Here is a 20,382-nt window from a genome sequence, read left to right on the forward strand (position 1 = left end):
ACTTCTTCTTCACTCTTTGATTTCTCCTCTTGTCTTAACCTGTGACTTTGCGACCTTGTTACTACACAATCCGGAGAAATCCCAGGATATTCGTCCTTCAACACTTCAGTTGTCTGATTTTCCACTGGCTTATCAACTACAGTAGGCATCACTCCCACTTGCAATCCAGCTATATCATTACCCAAGATAAACTGTATTCCTGGACAAGATAGTTTCTCTATTACTCCTACTACCACTTCACCACTCTTCACTGGACTTTCCAACCTTACCTTATATAATGAAATGCTACTCCTCGCACCCTGAATTCCACGTATCACCACCTTTTCTGGCAACATTCTTCCCAAACTACATAATTCCTCATCTCTTACCATTAAAGATTGACTAGCTCCTGTATCTCTTAAAATTGTGACTTCTTTACCTGCTCCTCCTGATACACATGAGTAAACTTTACCCACACAAGTAAATTCTTTAAAGACATCTGGCACCTTCTTATCAATTCCTTCTTGAACAGGCTGTACAATCATTTGCACCTCCTTCGCTTCCCTTGGGCTTTCCTTTACACTCTAACAAATCCCACTGTCTTATCCTGTTTTACCACATCAGCCTTCCCAGTGCTTTTCTTCAACCACCAACACTGTGACTTTACATGGCCTAGTTGATTACAGTGAAAACATTTGAAACTTTTCATTTCTCTTCCACCCTTCTGGATTTGTTTTAAATCTGAGGTACACCCTCTTTATTATCTCCCATCAGATCACCGTTATCTTTATCACTTGAGTATTTCTCATGTCCCCAGTTTCTATCCCTCACCGGCTGAAACTGATGTCGGAAACCAAACCTTGATTTATGAACTAATTCATAATCATCTGCCATTTCCGCTGCTAATCTCGCAGTTTTAACCCTCTGCTCTTCCACATGAGTTCTCACTACATCAGGAATTGAATTTTTAATCTCTTCCAAAAGTATAATTTCAAAGCCCTTATCCACCTATCAAAATTACTCTGTTTGAGCCTTTCAAACTCCATGTATGTTTGACCAAATTCTTTCTTTAAATTTCTAAATCTTTGTCTGTAAGCTTCAGGCACTAGCTCATATGCACCTAAGATGGATTTTTTCACCTCCTCATACGTCCCAGATACCTCCTCCGGTAGTGATGCAAACAATCCACTAGCTCTACCTACCAGCTTTGTTTGAATCAGTAATACCCACATGTCCTGTGGCCATTTCATTTGTTTCGCTACCTTCTCAAATGAAATGAAAAAGGTTTCTACCTCCTTCTCGTCAAACCTTGGCAATGCTTGGACATATTTAAATAGATCCCCACCAAGTCTTCGACTATGATGCTCCACTATCCTCATCAATCTCATCCAACTGATCTTTGTCTGTGAGACCTGAACTGCACCCACTGGTGCGCTTTCGGGGGGGGGTCCAAAAATATCCATGCCTGGAACCAGCTTTAGCCAGTGCGTCGGCTTTCACATTTCCAGTGGGGGAGGAACGATGGTGACTGTGGACTTTGATTATCCACAAAGTCCAGTTCTGGGCTCTCTCTAAAATGTGACGGAGCAATGGGGCTGAGGGGAAGGGTTTTCCGTCTGCGGAAACAAATCCTCTTGCTTTCCACAGGGGCAGGAATTCCGTGAGGCTGTTGCAGACATAGAGGCTGTCCGAGTATATGTCTGCTGGGCTGGGGAAGGAATCTGGGTGTTCCACTATATACGCGATGGCCGCGAGCTCTGCTGCCTGCGCGCCTAAGTGTCCTGGAAGTTTTATCGATATTTCCTCAAAGGCGCGTCTCTGCGCGTCCTCGACATATATACCGCAACCTGTTATGCGCGTCCCATCCAAGACTGTGGAAGATCCATCCACATAGATCTTTATGGGCTTACACGTGTCCGTGTGCTAGGGGCTCTGAGTTGAACTTCCTATCTGTCTGGGGGGCGTTTTAGCAATACAGGGGCCTGTGTTGTGGTGTGGAGAGATAATCTCACAGTCATGGGGGGTTCCGGGGTACTGTAAGTTGTCGGCTAAAAAGGTGTGAGTCTTTGTTCGTTTAACAGTGATGTCCCGTCCCTGCAAGAGAAGGGTTCACCTAGCTGCTCTAATCTGACTGACTGTACTGTCCTTGAGTCGTCCGTCCAGTAAAAGTTGGGTGGGGGTGTGTTCGGTCGGAATGGTGATGGGGTTCAGTCCGGTAATGTATGAAAAATGCTGCACTGCCCAAAATACTGCGAGTCTCACAGGCTGAAAATCCCTGCTCCACAGCATCTAAAATTCTGGAGACATGAGCTAAGGGCCTTAACTGGTCGTGCCGTTCCTGGAGGAGCACGGCCGAAAGGGTGCGGTCTGTGGTCGCTACCTCTATGGCGTAAGGGGAAAGCGGGTCTGGAACTTGTAGTGCGGGGGCGGCTTTGAGTGCCTGTTTTAAAGAATCCACAGCATCCGTATGCTGCGGAAGCCACTCCCAGGGGGCTCCTTTCGTTAGGAGGTCTGAGAGGGGTGCTGCCTTGCTGGCGAAACCGTCAATGTGGTTTTGGCAGTAGCCAACCAGTCCTAAAAACGACCAGAGGGCTGAAACGTTCTGGGGAAGGGGCAATTTAGCAATCGAGTCAATCCTTTTATGCTCGATCTCGTGTTTACCATGTGTGTTAATTGTTCCCAAATATATCACTTTTTCTTCCAAAATCTGGGCCTTTTTGGGGTTGACTTTACAACCGATTGAGTGTAATAGTTCCAGGAGTTCGGACAGAAGCTCAATGTGCTCTTCATTGGTGTCTGTCTGCAGTAGTAGGTCGTCTACATACTGAACCAGACATTCGGGGCGAGAGAATTTGGCTAAACCATTTGCCAGCTGTCGGTGGAAAATGGAGGGGGAGTTGTGGAAGCCTTGTGGCAGGCATGTCCACAAGTACTGCTGTGCTTTAAAGTTGAAGGCAAATTTGTACTGGCACGCCTTTGCCAATGGAATGGACCAGAATCCATTACTGACGTCCAAAATCGTAAAGAATCGGGAATTGAGTCCCTGCTTGAGCATGGTCTCGGGACTTGTTGCTACTGTGGGGGCTGCTGCGGGGGTGATTTTGTTGAGTTCCCGGTAATCGATGGTCAGTCGCCATGATCCATCGGGCTTTCTCACTGGCCAAATCGGGGCATTATTAGTGGAGGCTACTGATCTAAGTGCACCTTAGATGTACTTATAATCTAAGTATAAGTACTTAGATTATAATAAGTATATAATCTAATAAGCTTTCTATTACCTTTGAGAATTCTCCCTCTGCCTCATGGGGAAATCCATACTGTTTTTGGGGTCTAGGGTCAGGTCCTGTTACTTGTACGGAGCCAGTCATCCGTCCACCGTCATGCTTGTGGGTCACGAATGCTGCCCTGTTCTTTTGCAGAACTGCCCTAACCTACTTGTCCGTACTAAGCGTGGTCGGGTTGAACCAAAATTCACCTACTGCGCTAATTTTGTTCGCGTACTCTCCTATGTTGAGCGTTGCGGGGGCTCTTGCGGATTTTGCCATCTTCCAGACACACTGGTTGGCTGGATCGAATGAAAGATTATGGGAATTCATGAAATCGATTCCCAGAATGTGTTCTGCTGTGTGGGGCAGGTCAACTAAAACCACGGGGTGCTTGGTGGTGATGTTACCGATTTGAATAGGTACAGAGGCTGTGATGTGTCCCTGCTCTGAATGGCCTGTAAAGCCGCTGAGGGTGATAGTGGCTGTAGTGGGCCACATGTCTTTTTGAAACAGGGTGGAGGAATTTATCGTAGTCCTGTGTCCCAGAGAAATTCGATGGGCTGTCCCCGAATTTACACTGCAACTACCGGTCGTCCGGACCTATCCCAAAGCGTGTCGCAGACCGAACTGGGGGAGCCCGTACACCGTCAGTCCATTCCGGTCAAGTCCGTCTGATCCGAACGGGCGCTAACGCTATGAATGGGCTCTGTCTTTTTCTTACTGAGTGCCTGTCTGCTGAGCTCTCTGTGGCTTTTTAGGGGCATTGCACTCTCTTGCGAAGTGTCCCAACTGTCCGCAGTTGTAACACTCCTGTGACTTGGGTGGGGAGCTGTTCTTTCCTTCATTCACCCATGCGGGGTTCTGGTGTGTTTCTACTGCCTGCATATCTGCTCCGGCCTGCTTTTCCTCGGGATTCTTGACTGCGGGCTTACTTTGTATAGATTGCTCCCAAGCGCGGGACAATCTTTTCACTACCCACTTCTCGTTATGGGCCTCCGCTGAGGGATCATAACTCGCGCAAGCTTTCTGTCCTGTTTCTGTGGCATGGGAGATAAGGGTGCGGGTCCATTTGGCCATGTTGTCTGGGGCCAAATGGGCACGGTTTAAGTCTCCAAAAACTGCTGCAAAGTGGATCCACAGGCGTCCAGCAAACGCTGTGGGGTACTCGGATTTCTTTTGCCTACATCTGTTGAGGCCATCTACGGGGTCACCCCGGTTACACCCGATCGCATCCAGGATCGCGGTATGCATTTCTGCATTCTGTGGGTCGGGAAGGGCTGCTGCTACTGAAGGATCTAAACTTAAAACCGTGAGCTTTACATGCTCTCGCTCATCCAGACCATACATGGTCGCCTGATGCTTAACTGTGGCAAAGAAATGGTGGGGGTCTGAGGTGGGGAGGAATGGTGTGATCTTATCGCACACGCCCCGTAATTGGGTCACTGTTGAGGGGGTGGAGTATAGAAATTCCGCATCGTCCGATGTGGCTATGCGGTGGGTGGTTACTGGGTTCATTGGAGCTTGAACTATCTGCTGTGTGGGGGGTTGGGGCACTTTCCTTTTTTGTGGCTTTCCCTGCGCACATGTTCCCTGAACATATCTCTGCACTGTTTCGTTCAATTCGTCCCAATCAGGGCTGTCTTCCTGATCTAATTTTTCTCCGAAGGTTTCCTGGAAACCTTTCTGAACTGAAAGCAACGATTGCAGCTCTGCAATCTGCTTCCGGCAATTTGTGTGATCTAATGTGCTTTGTCTTTGTTCTGTGGTGGCAGCATGGAGTGCTCTTAATGCTGAGGTCACTACACTGTCTCTGTAATGCCTCTACCTGCTTTTCTGTTTCTTCACGTACCAGGACTGCACGTTGCGTGTCCTGATAGGCCTTTTCGTATTGAGACTGGAAGCTGCTTAAGTGCGCCAGACAAGATTGGTGTGCCCTTTTGGCATCCTCCACCTCTACATCTTTTGCTGCCAATTTCCTTCTCGATTCCAAATTCTCCTTTTCTACCTCGCTTACATCGACCGTACTCATTCGATGTATGCCTCTTTCCGGAGCGACCTAACGACATCCTCTGTGCCTCGCAATTGTGCCAAGCAGGACACGATTGCCATCGGCTTGCGAGCTTTCCCGAAGCTCTTTTTGTGGACCTCGCTCAGGTTCTCCCACCAAGTATGTCCTGTACTCCCGGGACCTGATTCCTCGTTGTCACAGAATTCATTCCATCCTTTCCCTTTGAGATATTTCCTGATCTCTTCCTCCCAAATGGGACATTGTCCCACTCTACTGCTGCTGGTCGCTGCGACCACAAATTTCTCTGGGTTCATTAGGCGCTGCATTGCCATCTTTCCTATCCGAATGCTGCTCCTCAAACTTTGGGACAGGGGTATTAATCCGAATGCTGCTCTTCCAATTTGGGACAGGGGTATTAAGGCGGTGCTGTAAATACAGGTACGGCTTTCGCTACTTTCTTCCGACAGTTTTGTCACAACAAAAAATCTATCAGTTTTACCTTATAGCCCTGTTAGTTACGCATGCATATACACACTTCCGAATTATGAGTCTTGATCAAAACTTGTGGTTTTCTGTTTCCAATTGGATCTCTAATTCAAATTCTGGGTTCTCCCGGAGCGGTTTTCCACTTCTAGATCAGGTCCCGTCAGGATGTCGCCAAATAATGTTGCTAATTTTCTCCTTGGTTCAATTGCTCTGTTTTATTACCTTTGCTCTCGAGTCGCCAGGTATCTTTATGATACCGCCACAAGGTTCAAGTCCGAGCAATTATCAATAATCCAATACACCGATTAGTAAGATTTAAATCAAAGCACATTTATTATACACAGTAATCACTACTCATGCATAAATTCTACACCTAAGCTACTTCTACAACTAACAGGCCTATACTTAACTTGGAACTGGCCACCTGGTCAGGGAAACAAATGGCCTTTCGTTCGGGTTCTGAGCCTGCGGGGTTCGAAGTTGGTACAGATTGATAGCTAGGAGCGCTTATCTCGTAGCGAGCGTTGAAGTAAGACTTACAGGTTCGATCGGCTGCTGAAGAGCGACAAGAGCTGGAAGAGCTGGAAGCGAGCCGGAGAAGAAGAGCGCGACTTGAACTTGGGGCTCAATTCTGATAGTCCCCAGGGGCTTCCCGCCTTTCAGGGCGGACCCTGTACCTGGTCCCAAGTGATTTGACTTTGTCCCAATCACTTGGTTCGATTTTCTCCAATGCTGGAGCGGTTCCCAGATCGATGGGCGGTCTTGAGGTGGTCGTTCACCTCCTTTTGTTTAGGCTTCTGCTGGCGCCGAAGAGTCTGGTTTTGCTTTGTGTGTCTAAATGTTGCTTATTGTTCCCGGGGATTGCTCATTAGTATGCAGATGGCTGGTGTTTTGTTATGCTGGTGGTTGCTGGTATCGATCTTGTCTGGCCTTTCCAGAGGTAAATACACAGCCAACCTGCAGCTGCTCGTTTTTGTCCTGTTGGCTGACTTTCCCATCAGCCTTTGCCATTCGCCATTTTAAATCGGGAGTTGGCCACTTTAAGTGGCTACAATTGTGAGCTATGGGGGGTTGGTGTGGCAGGGGGGGTGGGGCGTGGCAGTGAGGGCACCCAGTCAACGAGTGTCACTGTGTAGAATCAGGGGCCGAAGTGGGTGGTCAGTGGGTGCACAGCAAGATGGCCATCGTAATGGCGTTCGCTCCCTGGGTACCGCCTCAGTCCCATGGGTGGGTCACCCTGGCCGCTCGGCCAGTCCCCCCCTGTCCCCCCCCCGCTCCTCCGGCCCTGGCAGGGCCCACCGCAGCCAGCACTGCCAGTGTCTGCAGCTCCTCTCTCTCTCTCAGCAGCCAGCACACCAGGATCACGCCATGTTCATGATTTTTCAGACCACACGTGGACTGTGCTGTCAGGAACCCAGCCCATCGGAGGCAGTGAACCTGGGGTGGGCCCATGAATGATATGCCAATTTTGTTTAAACACTGCGCGGCCGCGGTGCATTTATGCCATTTTCGGAGTGCTGGAGAATCACGACTCGGCGTCAAATGGGCGCCTTCTGCAAATTTGGCATCGGAGGCTATTCTCTGGCCATTCTTGTTTCCCGATTTTGGCGGAGGCCGATGGAAAATCTCCATTTGGGAGAATAGTCTCCCAAATGGGGAATCCAGCTCCAGGTTTCCCTCATGTGTGAGTCTCTTCCGGGGGGCATGATTCTCAATTCCATATCAGCAGTTATCTGATGCAACATGCCCCATGTGGAGGCGGAATTCTCTGGCTCGGCAGCCGACCATTGTGGGGAGCCTCACACTGCTGGGAAATCCCCAGGCATGGACGTGGGGCTGGTGCAATGAAGAATCCCGACAGTGGAAAATCCAGCCCAGGATCTTTCAGAATTGGGTGTGACACTTCGGAATCTGGGATCCCTGCCATTTACAATGGTCCCCGGAGTCACCACAAGTCCAATAAAATTAGTCCAAAATCCAAAAGGTGATTATTTTAATTAAATGGTTCCAGTAACATCTGTCTTACATACGGAGTGAAAATAAGAAGTAATTTGGGCCTCCAGAAGAGTTCTTGAGCACCTTGCCACTAGGGATGGTTTGTCATGGCCGGTCTGCCTGGCCTGTCTTTGTGCTGGGGGTGGGGGGGCCCGGGGGAGGCCCGCGCAGACGCTGGGGGAGCGTGAGGACTCCGCACGGACGGTGGCCCAGCGGGGAATCGAGCTAGGACCCTGGTGCTGTGGAGCCACAGTGCTGTCCACTTGTGCTACCGTGCTGCCCTAAAAATTTTGGTTGATCAGGGAGAGCCAGCATGGATTCGTGAAGCGACAGTCATGCCTGACTAATCTGACTGAATTTTTTGAAAAAGTGATTACGGTAGTCTGTGGATGTCATGAACCTCCAGAAGGCATTCGATATTATCCCACACAAGAGACTGTTAACTAAAGTGGAAGCCCACGGAGTTGAGGGCAAGTTATTGATATGTTTAGGAAATTGGTTGAGTGGCAGGTAACAGAGTGGGGATAATGGATAATTACTCGAATTGGCAGGAGGTGACTAGTGGTGTCTCACAGGAAACTGTGTTGGGGCCTCAATTATTCGCACTGTTCTTAATTACTTGGATGAAGGCATAGAAAGTCACCTATCCAAATTTGCCGATGATACAAAGTTAGGTGGCATTGTTGACAGCCTCGATGATAGGATAAAATTGCAAGGAGATATTGACAGACTAGGTGAATGGGCACAATTGTGGCAGGTGGAATTTAATGTTGAGGTTAGCCATTTTGGACCGGAAAAGGATAGAGCAGCAGGTCTGGCAGCATCTGTCGGGAGAGAGAAGAGCTAACGTTTCGAGTCCAGATGACCCTTTGTCAAAGCTGTGACAAAGCTTTGATAGGGCGTCATCTGGACTGGAAACGTTAGCTCTTTTCTCTCCCTACAGATGCTGCCAGACCTGCTGAGATTTTCCAGCATTTTCTCTTTTGGTTTCAGATTCCAGCATCCACAATAATTGCTTTTATAAAGGGTAGAGCAGAGTACTTTCTAAATGGAACGAGGTTACAAAGAACAAAGAACAAAGAAATGTACAGCACAGGAACAGGCCCTTCGGCCCTCCAAGCCCGTGCCGACCATACTGCCCGACTAAACTACAATCTTCTACACTTCCTGGGTCCGTATCCTTCTATTCCCATCCTATTCATATATTTGTCAAGATGCCCCTTAAATGTCCCTATCGTCCCTGCCTCCACTACCTCCTCCGGTAGTGAGTTCCAGGCACCCACTACCCTCTGCGTAAAAAACTTGCCTCGTACATCTACTCTAAACTTTGCCCCTCTCACCTTAAACCTATGCCCCCTAGTAATTGACCCCTCTACCCTGGGGAAAAGCCTCTGACTATCCACTCTGTCTATGCCCCTCATAATTTTGTATACCTCTATCAGGTCGCCCCTCAACCTCCTTCGTTCCAGTGAGAACAAACCGAGTTTATTCAATCGCTCCTCATAGCTTATGCCCTCCATACCAGGCAACATTCTGGTAAATCTCTTCTGCACCCTCTCTAAAGCCTCCACATCCTTCTGGTAGTGTGGCGACCAGAATTGAACACTATACTCCAAGTGTGGCCTAACTAAGGTTCTATACAGCTGCAACATGACTTGCCAATTCTTATACTCAATGCCCCGGCCAATGAAGGCAAGCATGCCGTATGCCTTCTTGACTACCTTCTCTACCTGTGTAGCCCCTTTCAGTGATCTGTGGACCTGTACTCCTAGATCTCTTTGACTTTCAATACTCTTGAGGGTTCTACCATTCACTGTATATTCCCTACCTGCATTAGCCCTTCCAAAATGCATTACCTCACATTTGTCCAGGTTAAACTCTATCTGCCATCTCTCCACCCAAGTCTCCAGACAATCTAAATCCTGCTGTATCCTCAGACAGTCCTCATCGCTATCCGCAATTCCACCAACCTTTGTGTCGTCTGCAAACTTACTAATCAGACCAGTTACATTTTCCTCCAAATCATTTATATATACTACAAAGAGCAAAGGTCCCAGCACTGATCCCGGTGGAACACCACTGGTCACAGCCCTCCAATTAGAAAAGCATCCCTCCATTGCTACCCTCTGCCTTCTATGGCCTAGCCAGTTCTGTATCCACCTTGCCAGTTCACCCCTGATCCCGTGTGACTTCACCTTTTGTACTAGTCTACCATGAGGGACCTTGTCAAAGGCCTTACTGAAGTCCATATAGACAACATCTACTGCCCTACCTGCATCAATCATCTTAGTGACCTCCTCGAAAAACTCTATCAAGTTAGTGAGACACGACCTCCCCTTCACAAAACCGTGCTGCCTCTCACTAATACGTCCATTTGCTTCCAAATGGGAGTAGATCCTGTCTCGAAGAATTCTCTCCAGTAATTTCCCTACCACTGAAGTAAGGCTCACCGGCCTGTAGTTCCCGGGATTATCCCTGCCACCCTTCTTAAACAGAGGAACAACATTGGCTATTCTCCAGTCCTCCGGGACATCCCCTGAAGACAGCGAGGATCCAAAGATTTCTGTCAAGGCCTCAGCAATTTCCTCTCCACCCTCCTTCAGTATTCTGGGGTAGATCCCATCCGGCCCTGGGGACTTATCTACCTTAATATTTTTTAAGACACCCAACACCTCGTCTTTTTGGATCACAATGTGACCCAGGCTATCTACACCCCCTTCTCCAGACTCAACATCTACCAATTCCTTCTCTTTGGTGAATACTGATGCAAAGTATTCATTTTAGTACCTCGCCCATTTCCTCTGGCTCCACACATAGATTCCCTTGCCTATCCTTCAGTGGGCCAACCCTTTCCCTGGCTACCCTCTTGCTTTTTATGTAAGTGTAAAAAGCCTTGGGATTTTCCTTAACCCTATTTGCCAATGACTTTTCATGACCCCTTCTAGCCCTCCTGACTCCTTGCTTAAGTTCCTTCCTACTTTCCTTATATGCCACACAGGCTTCGTCTGTTCCCAGCCTTTTAGCCCTGACAAATGCCTCCTTTTTCTTTTTGACGAGGCCTACAATATCACTTGTCATCCAAGGTTCCCGAAAATTGCCGTATTTATCTTTCTTCCTCACAGGAACATGCCTGTCCTGTATTCCTTTCAACTGACACTTGAAAGCCTCCCACATGTCAGATGTTGATTTGCCCTCAAACATCCGCCCCCAATCTATGTTCTTCAGTTCCCGCCTAATATTGTTATAATTAGCCTTCCCCCAATTTAGCACATTCATCCTCGGACCACTCTTATCCTTGTCCACCAGTACTTTAAAAGTAGGTATGGTGGATGTCCAAAGAGACTTGGGGATTCAGATGCATAGGTCCTTAAAATGCCAGGAACAAGTGCAGAAAATAATCAAATAGAATGCTCAACTTTATCTAAAGGATTGGAATGTAAAGACACCGGAGTTATGCTGCAGCTGTACAAAACTCATGTTAGACCCCACTTGGAGCACTGTAACACCACACCTCAGGAAGGATATTTTGGCCTTAGAGGGAATGGCTACCTAAGTTTACAAAAATGATACCTGGATTACAGGGGTTGAGTTACGAGGAGCGATTACTCAAATTGGACCTGTTTTTGCTTGAATTTAGAAGATTAAGGGGATGATCTGATCAAAGTGTTCAAGATATTAACAGGGAAAGAGAGGGTCGATAAAGATAAACTATTTCCACTGGTTGGAGATTCTGAAACTAGGGGGCATAGTCTAAAAATTAGGGCTAGACTGTTTAGGAGAGATGTTAGGAAGCGCTTCACGCAAAGGGTGGTAAAGATTTGGAACTCGCTCCCACAAACAGCAGTTGAAGTTGGATCAGTAAGTATTAAATCTGAGATAGATTTTTGTTGAGCAGAAAAAAAAATAGAGGAGATTTACCAGGATGCTGCCTGGACTGAAGGGCATGTCTTATGAGGAAAGGTTGAGGGAGCTAGGGCTTTTCTCACTAGAGCGAAGAAGGCAGAGAGGTGACTTGATAGAGATGTACAAGATGATGAGAGGCATGGATAAAATGGATAGCCAGAGACTTTTCCCCAGGGTGGAAATGGCTGTTACGAGGGGACATATACTTGGAGGATACTCAGCCTATGGAGAAAGATCATGCTCATTACTCTTGTATAATCGACAATTTTAATTAGCATTAGAAGACCTGACGAATAGCTTGCCTCATAACAGGAAACTGTAACATTATTATTGAATGCATTAACCTTAGATTACTGTACCTTCGAAACATAAAACGATTTCCTGAACAAAATACCCACAGTCCATATCTTGCTAAAAGAAAACTGCCCATAACACTAATCCCAGAATCACACTCAATATGAGGACAAATTACAAAGCAAAACTCCTCTTGGGATTCTGTTGTTATCTCCTCTTATTATGGACCCTCAAAAGATGGACTGAACTGCCTATTCGGAAATCAGAAGCATATATCATGGGAAAAACACCCATAGAGGACTGGTGGTAGAATCAACCCTTTTCTAAACAGTTAGAAGGAAAAGAGGAATGCAACAAAGATGGACATTCATTCAATATGAACTATGACCATCTATCCTATCTCTGGTGGACATCACTACTTGCTTATCTTAGTACTGCTTTCTGCAGCGCTCTAAGTCCATTCGGCCAGTTCCTGGCAGCAGGTTTTCTTTGTTTTTTACCCAATCAGCAAAGGTTTGGGTGGATGACCTGGGGTCGTTCAGGTAGGTTTGGTAGGTGCTCACATGGAGTGGAGAATGACCATACATGGTTAATTTGGCTATTTCCATTTGCTGTATTTTTTGGGCACCCAATTGCCATGGACCAAATCCAAATTCGTGACTTACTTCGTCACAGACCATTTTCAGCGTAAGGTTGGAAAATTTAGCTTCCGTGTGCTCAAAGGCTGGGTGGCATGGGGTTTGGTTGTGTCCCTATCCATGACAGAGGGAGAATTTCTCGAATCCTTTCTTAAATTCATCAATTAATCTGTTCTCATCTCTGGCGTTCTTGGCATAGAGGATATTTTCCTATTCTGAGAGAACTGAAAATATTTCTTGGAAGTTTTGGGTATCAGCTTGTCTTATTACTTTATGGACGTCTTCCTGTCCTCTAAGGGACACTATCCTTTCCAGGCAGACCATCCATCTACCATCGTCTGGATAGGTCATACGGAAGGTGTCTGGCTGTAGGAGTTCTGCTAGTGTCATGGTATTTGGGTATTTATGCCTGGTTTGGAGGCAGTTGGCATATCCTCCTGCCCAGAGTATACATATTGGATTGAATGGAGTTTGCTGACCTGTTTCTTTTTCCATGGTCCGTATTTTGAGGGCTTGTTCAGGGGTACATCCTATTTGAGGTGCAATTTTATAAGAAGTTAATTTCATGATTATCTTTTCTGCCAGCCTAGAATCGGCTTCATAGTTGTCAGGTGCTTGGGGATCTGAGATTATTAGGTCAAAGGACCTCGAGTCATAATTAAAACAAATTTCTATTTCCATATTAAATTTCCATGCTTGGATCAAACAGTGCAGGCAAATGGGAGAGTACTTCAGTAAATATTCTGGTTGGAACAGGTTACACACTGGAATTGTGGAAGGTGCCTTTGCTTCATAGAACCTTAGTTAGGCCACACTTGGAGTATGGTGTTCAATTCTGGTCGCCACACTACCAGAAGGATGTGGAGGCTTTCGAGAGGGTGCAGAAGAGATTTACCAGAATGTTGCCTGGTATGGAGGGCATTAGCTATGAGGAGCGGTTGAATAAACTCGGTTTGTTCTCACTGGAATGAAGGAGGTTGAGGGGAGACCTGATAGAGGTCTACAAAATTATGAGGGGCATAGACAGAGTGGATAGTCAGAGGTTTTTCCCCAGGGTAGAGGGGTCAATTACTAGGGGGCATAGGTTTAAGGTGAGAGTGGCAAGGTTTAGAGTAGATGTACGAGGCAAGTTTTTTACGCAGAGGGTAGTGGGTGCCTGGAACTCGCTACCGGAGGAGGTGGTGGAAGCAGGGACGATAGTGACATTTAAGGGGCATCTTGACAAATACATGAATAGGATGGGAATAGAGGGATACGGACCCAGGAAGTGTAGAAGATTGTAGTTTAGTCGGGCAGCATGGTCGGCACGGGCTTGGAGGGCCGAAGGGCCTGTTCCTGTGCTGTACATTTCTTTGTTCTTTGTTCTTTGTTGTTCACGGGATGATTGTGGACAAAGATTGGCATTCCTGTGGTTAGATTACAATGGCTAGTATGGGCTTTCAGGAAGGCCTTATTCATAAGTCCTTGTAAAAGGGTTTCTTCTGGTCGCTCTGGGATGCAAGGGCAAGTATAGGAGTGAGAAGTTTCTCCTTTAGTTATTCCAACATAGAACTGCACTTTATTGCAAGTGAAGGTGCCATTATTAGATCGGCAAAAGGTTAACATGTCTCTATGTCCAGGGTCTTTTTCCAAATTTTCCAGGTGGTGTGTATAGAAGTTGAAATTTAGATGATCATCAGTGGGCATGGTCATCAAGGTGAGGCAAGATGCCCAGTCCTCGGTCCAGCGTGGGTATAGGAATTGGTATATCAATTCTCCGCATAAGGGGGCACGATGCTCAAGCAATAATTGTTGCAGCTTTCGCAGAGTATAGAGGGGCTCTTGTCTTTGTTGATCGGTTTGGATTGAGTAGTATTGATTTGCTGAGCCCCATTGTTGGAGGACGGTGCAGTGGGGGAGCAGAAGGTTGGATTGTCAGACATAATGGTTTGTAGATTTGTTTTCGGTTGGTCTTCTGCTTTGGTTCAAATTTTGGCTTTGGCAGTTGGAGCTCCAAGATGATCTGGGCCAATCTAGTATCAATAAGGCACAATATAATCAGGGTAAGAGGTATGAAGGCAAATGCCACAATATATCCTCCTTTAATAATGTCAAAGTTCTTTGTTCATAAGGCAATAGAGAATACAAGATTGGGAAAGTGTTAAGTTAGGTCAATACTATATATTGGGAAATTGGGAAAGTGTTACAGAAAGGTGAGGCAGACTAGGGGGACATAATCTGCAAATCAGGGGGACATAATCTGCAAGTCATAATTCACAAGTTGCTGGTCATATCCTCCTCTTAGCCACCTCGGCTGCTGAGCAGACCGGTGGAAATACTAGTGTCCAAGGAACCAAAAAGGGGAAGTGGAAGGGTCGTAAAAATTGTTCTTCCATCTTATAATTGTTTGTCAGAGAGAGACACATCGAAGTTACTGTCTGACATATTGACATCAACGTCTTGTAGTTCTGGAAGTATATCCAGTCTAAGCCCAACACTAGGCTAACCCTCAGCGAAGAGTCACGATTATCTGTCAATAAAGCAGAGGTAGAAACCATATTGTGTGAGGCGTGTGGCGTGAAAGGCGCAGCGCGTGAAGGGGTAAGGTAATAATTGATCAATAACTGTCAATTATCTATTTGGGCAAAGGAAATGTATTAGTACTATGCCTCCAATCCCAATTGAACCATATTTTAGGTATTTTCCTAATCCTAACATGTCGCCAAACCAGCTAAGCATTCTGGAGGCCATGTTGGCGGTGAAGTCAACAATAGATGAGAATGCATCTGCCAGTCTCTTGAAGGCGTTTTTCATGGTTTGGCCTAATACAGTAAAGAATTCTCTCCTGGCTCCCGTATTGGAAGTGTCTACTGACTCCAAATGAGCCTGGAGATGTTTTACCTGTTTCTCGATGTCCCAAGTAGTTTCTGTAAGGACTAATGGCTCCTGTATGATGACCATTGCGGCGTCCAGTATTTGTAAGATAAGCAGACTTAGCAATGGATCTACCGCTGGGGGGCAGTAGGTAGACTGCTTATGTTGTGTGACTGGTGGTAATAAATAGCCACAACACCTGGAATGGTTAACCGTTGGGGTAATCAGCCAGGTACCGACTGGAAGTGAGCAATCCTCGCAAAAGTTTGCCGTGGCTATAATGGTTGAGCCGTTGGCCATGGAGAAGTAGGAGCGGAACGCCTGTGCAATGGGTGTGGCTATCACAGGGCAACCATGTGCACTGGTATCGCAGAAGTTAACTGGTGTCCAGTCATCAGCAATGTAGAAGGATCCCTGAGGGCGTAATTTAGCCGTGAACCAGATAATGTTAGTTGAGGCATGTAATAAGGCCGTCTGGTTTTTAAGGGGCAGCTCACTTATATCAACATTATAGTCTGGTTTTATCTGTATCAGGTTACAGTGTTTGGCCCTACAGTGGGGAATGCCAATGTTGTCCAAAAAGTTGGTAAATAATGACACTCCATTTTCATGAAACATAGAACATAGAACATAGAACAATACAGCGCAGTACAGGCCCTTCGGCCCACGATGTTGCACCGAAACAAAAGCCATCCAACCTACACTATGCCATTATCATCCATATGTTTATCCAATAAACTTTTAAATGCCCTCAATGTTGGCGAGTTCACTACTGTAGCAGGTAGGGCATTCCACGGCCTCACTACTCTTTGCGTAAAGAACCTACCTCTGACCTCTGTCCTATATCTATTACCCCTCAGTTTAAAGCTATGTCCCCTCGTGCCAGCCATTTCCATCCGCGGGAGAAGGCTCTCACTGTCCACCCTATCCAACCCCCTGATCATTTTGTATGCCTCTATTAAGTCTCCTCTTAACCTTCTTCTCTCCAACGAAAACAACCTCAAGTCCATCAGCCTTTCCTCATAAGATTTTCCCTCCATACCAGGCAACATCCTGGTGAATCTCCTCTGCACCCGCTCCAAAGCCTCCACGTCCTTCCTATAATGCGGTGACCAGAACTGTACGCAATACTCCAAATGCGGCCGTACCAGAGTTTTGTACAGCTGCAACATGACCTCCCGACTCCGGAACTCAATCCCTCTACCAATAAAGGCCAACACTCCATAGGCCTTCTTCACAACCCTATCAACCTGGGTGGCAACTTTCAGGGATCTATGTACATGGACACCTAGATCCCTCTGCTCATCCACACTTCCAAGAACTTTACCATTAGCCAAATATTCTGCATTCCTGTTATTCCTTCCAAAGTGAATCACCTCAAACTTCTGTGCATTAAACTCCATTTGCCACCTCTCAGCCCAGCTCGGTAGCTTATCTATATCCCTCTGTAACCTGCTACATCCTTCCACACTGTCTACAACACCACCGACTTTAGTGTCGTCTGCAAATTTACTCACCCACCCCTCTGCGCCTTCCTCTAGGTCATTGATAAAAATGACAAACAGCAACGGCCCCAGAACAGATCCTTGTGGTATGCCACTTGTAACTGAACTCCATTCTGAACATTTCCCATCAACCACCACCCTCTGTCTTCTTTCAGCTAGCCAATTTCTGATCCACATCTCGAAATCTCCCTCAATCCCCAGCCTCCGTATTTTCTGCAATAGCCTACCGTGGGGAACCTTATCAAACGCTTTACTGAAATCCATATACACCACATCAACTGCTCTACCCTCGTCTACCTGTTCAGTCACCTTCTCAAAGAACTCGATAAGATTTGTGAGGCATGACCTACCCTTCACAAAGCCATGCTGACTATCCCTGATCATATTATTCCTATCTAGATGATTATAAATCTTGTCTCTTATAATCATCTCCAAGACTTTACCCACTACAGACGTGAGGCTCACCGGTCTATAGTTGCCGGGGTTGTCTCTGCTCCCCTTTTTGAACAAAGGGACCACATTTGCTATCCTCCAGTCCTCTGGCACTATTCCTGTAGTCAATGATGACATACAAATCAAAGCCAAAGGTCCAGCAATCTCTTCCCTGGCCTCCCAGAGAATCCTAGGATAAATCCCATCAGGCCCCAGGGACTTATCTATTTTCAGCCTGTCCAGAATTGCCAACACCTCTTCCCTACGTACCTCAATGCCATCTATTCTAATAGCCTGGGTCTCAGCATTCTCCTCCACAACATTATCTTTTTCCTGAGTGAATACTGACGAAAAATATTCATTTAGTATCTGTCCTATCTCTTCAGACTCCACACACAACTTCCCATCCCTGTCCTTGACTGGTCCTACTCTTTCCCTAGTCATTCGCTTATTCCTGACATACCGATAGAAAGCTTTTGGGTTTTCCTTGATCCTACCTGCCAAATACTTCTCATGTCCCCTCCTTGCTCGTCTTAGCTCTCTCTTTAGATCCTTCCTCGCTACCTTATAACTATCCATCGCCCCAACTGAAACTTCACCTCATCTTCACATCGGCCTCCTTCTTCCTCTTAACAAGAGATTCCACTTCTTTGGTAAACCACGGTTCCCTCGCTCCATGCCTTCCTCCCTGCCTGACCGGTACATACATATCAAGAACACGCAGTAGCTGATCCTTGAACAAGCTCCACTTATCCAGTGTGCCCAACACTTGCAGCCTACTTCTCCACCTTATCCCCCCCAAGTCACGTCTAATGGCATCAGAATTGCCCTTCCACCAGCTATAACTCTTGCCCTGCGTTGTATACTTATCCCTTTCCATCATGAACGTAAACGTCACCGAATTGTGGTCACTGCCCCCAAAGTGCTCTCCTACCTCCAAATCCAACACCTGGCCTGGTTCATTACCCAAAACCAAATCCAACGTGGCCTCGCCACTTGTTGGCCTGTCAACATATTGTGTCAGGAAACCCTCCTGCACACACTGTACAAAAAACGGCCCATCTAATGTACTCGAACTATATATTTTCCAGTCAATATTTGGAAAGTTAAAGTCTCCCATAACAACTACCCTGTTACTTTCGCTCTTATCCAGGATCATCCTCGCCATCCTTTCCTCTACATCCCTAGAACTATTTGGAGGCCTATAGAAAACTCCCAACAGGGTGACCTCTCCTTTCCTGTTTCTAACCTCAGCCCATACTACCTCGGAAGATGAGTCCCCACCTAGCATCCTCTCCGCCACCGTAATACTGCTCTTGACTAGCAGCGCCACACCTCCCCCTCTTTTGCCTCCTTCTCTGAGCTTACTAAAACACCTAAACCCCGGAACCTGCAACATCCATTCCTGTCCCTGCTCTATCCATGACTCCGAAATGGCCACAACATCGAAGTCCCAGGTACCAACCCATGCTGCCAGTTCCCCTACCTTATTTCGTATACTCCTGGCATTGAAGTAGACACACTTCAAACCACCTACCTGAACACTGGCCCCCTCCTGCGACGTCAAATCTGTGCTCCTGACCTTTATACTCTCATTCTCCCTTACCCTAAAACTACAATCCAGGTTCCCATGCCCCTGCTGCATTAGTTTAAACCCCCCCAAAGAGCACTAACAAATCTCCCCCCCAGGATATTTGTGCCCCTCAGGTTCAGATGTAGACCATCCTGTCTGTAGAGGTCCCACCTTCCCCAGAAAGAGCCCCAGTTATCCAGAAATCTGAATCCCTCCCGCCTGCACCATCCCTGTAGCCACGTGTTTAATTGCTCTCTCTCCCTATTCCTCATCTCACTATCACGTGGCACGGGCAACAACCCAGAGATAACAACTCTGTTTGTTCTAGTTCTGAGCTTCCATCCTAGCTCCCTGAAAGCCTGCCTGACATCCTTGTCCCCTTTCCTACCTATGTCGTTAGTGCCAATGTGGACCACGACTTGGGGCTGCTCCCCTCCCCCTTAAGGACCCGGAAAACACGATCCGAGACATCACGTACCCTTGCACCTGGGAGGCAACATACCAAACGTGAGTCTCTCACGCTCCCACAAAATCTCCTAGCTGTGCCCCTGACTATCGAGTCCTCAATTACTAATGCTCTGCTCCTCTCCCCCCTTCCCTTCTGAGCAACAGGGACAGATTCCGTGCCAGAGGCCCGTACCACATGGCTTACCCCTGGTAAGTCCCCCCCCCCACAAGTATCCAAAGCGGTATACTTGTTTCTCAGGGGAACGACCGCAGGGGATCCCTGCACTGACTGCTTCCTCCCAGCCCCTCTTACAGTTACCCATCTATCTCCTATCTTTGGTGTAACTAATTCCCTAAAGCTGCTATCTATGACCCCCTCTGCCTCCCGAATGATCCAAAGTTCTTCCAACTCCAGCTCCAGTTCCCTAACTCGGTCTTGGAGGAGCTGGAGATGGCAGCACTTCCTGCAGGTAAAATCAGCAGGGACACTAACGGCATCCCTCACCTCAAACATCCTGCAGGAGGGACATTGCACTCCCTTCCCTGCCATCCCTCTAACTTTCTACCAAGGTCTGGCTAGCAACTAAATTAAATTTAAAAAAAAAAATAATAATAATAATACAATATGGTACTTACCTCACACCAATGGGTTTTATTATTAGGTTAGAGGAGGAGGGCGGGTGGGAGACACCACGTGTAGTGTCTCGGGTTTCCTCTCCACCAGAATTTATTGGTGAGGGACTTCCCAGAAGTCCGCGGGTCGAACTTCCTGTTCCCGCCTTAAACACTCAAATTTTAAAAAACCAGCAAAGAGGGACCGAAAACGGGACCAGGTAAGTGTTTACTAAAAATACTCACCCACCAGCTGCCTCTGCGCTCCGCTCCTGCTGAAACTCCAAGATCTGCACCTGTAAGGTAAGTTACTTTAGATATCAGTACTCACCCACCAGCAGCCTCTGCACTCCGCTCCCGCTGAAACTCCAAGATCTGCACCTGTAAGGTA

The 20,382-nt window shown here is 47.0% G+C and overlaps 1 protein-coding gene across 5 annotated transcripts in view; it reads left to right on the forward strand.

The window, feature by feature from the left end:
- The window catches only part of fstl5 (follistatin-like 5), a 1,269,795-nt gene that overhangs the window by 888,093 nt on the left and 361,320 nt on the right, over positions 1-20,382 (forward strand). The gene's annotated exons all lie outside the window — the stretch shown is intronic.

Source organism: Scyliorhinus torazame, chromosome 3 (assembly GCF_047496885.1).
Source record: "Scyliorhinus torazame isolate Kashiwa2021f chromosome 3, sScyTor2.1, whole genome shotgun sequence".
In the NCBI taxonomy this organism is placed as follows: Eukaryota; Metazoa; Chordata; class Chondrichthyes; order Carcharhiniformes; family Scyliorhinidae; genus Scyliorhinus; species Scyliorhinus torazame.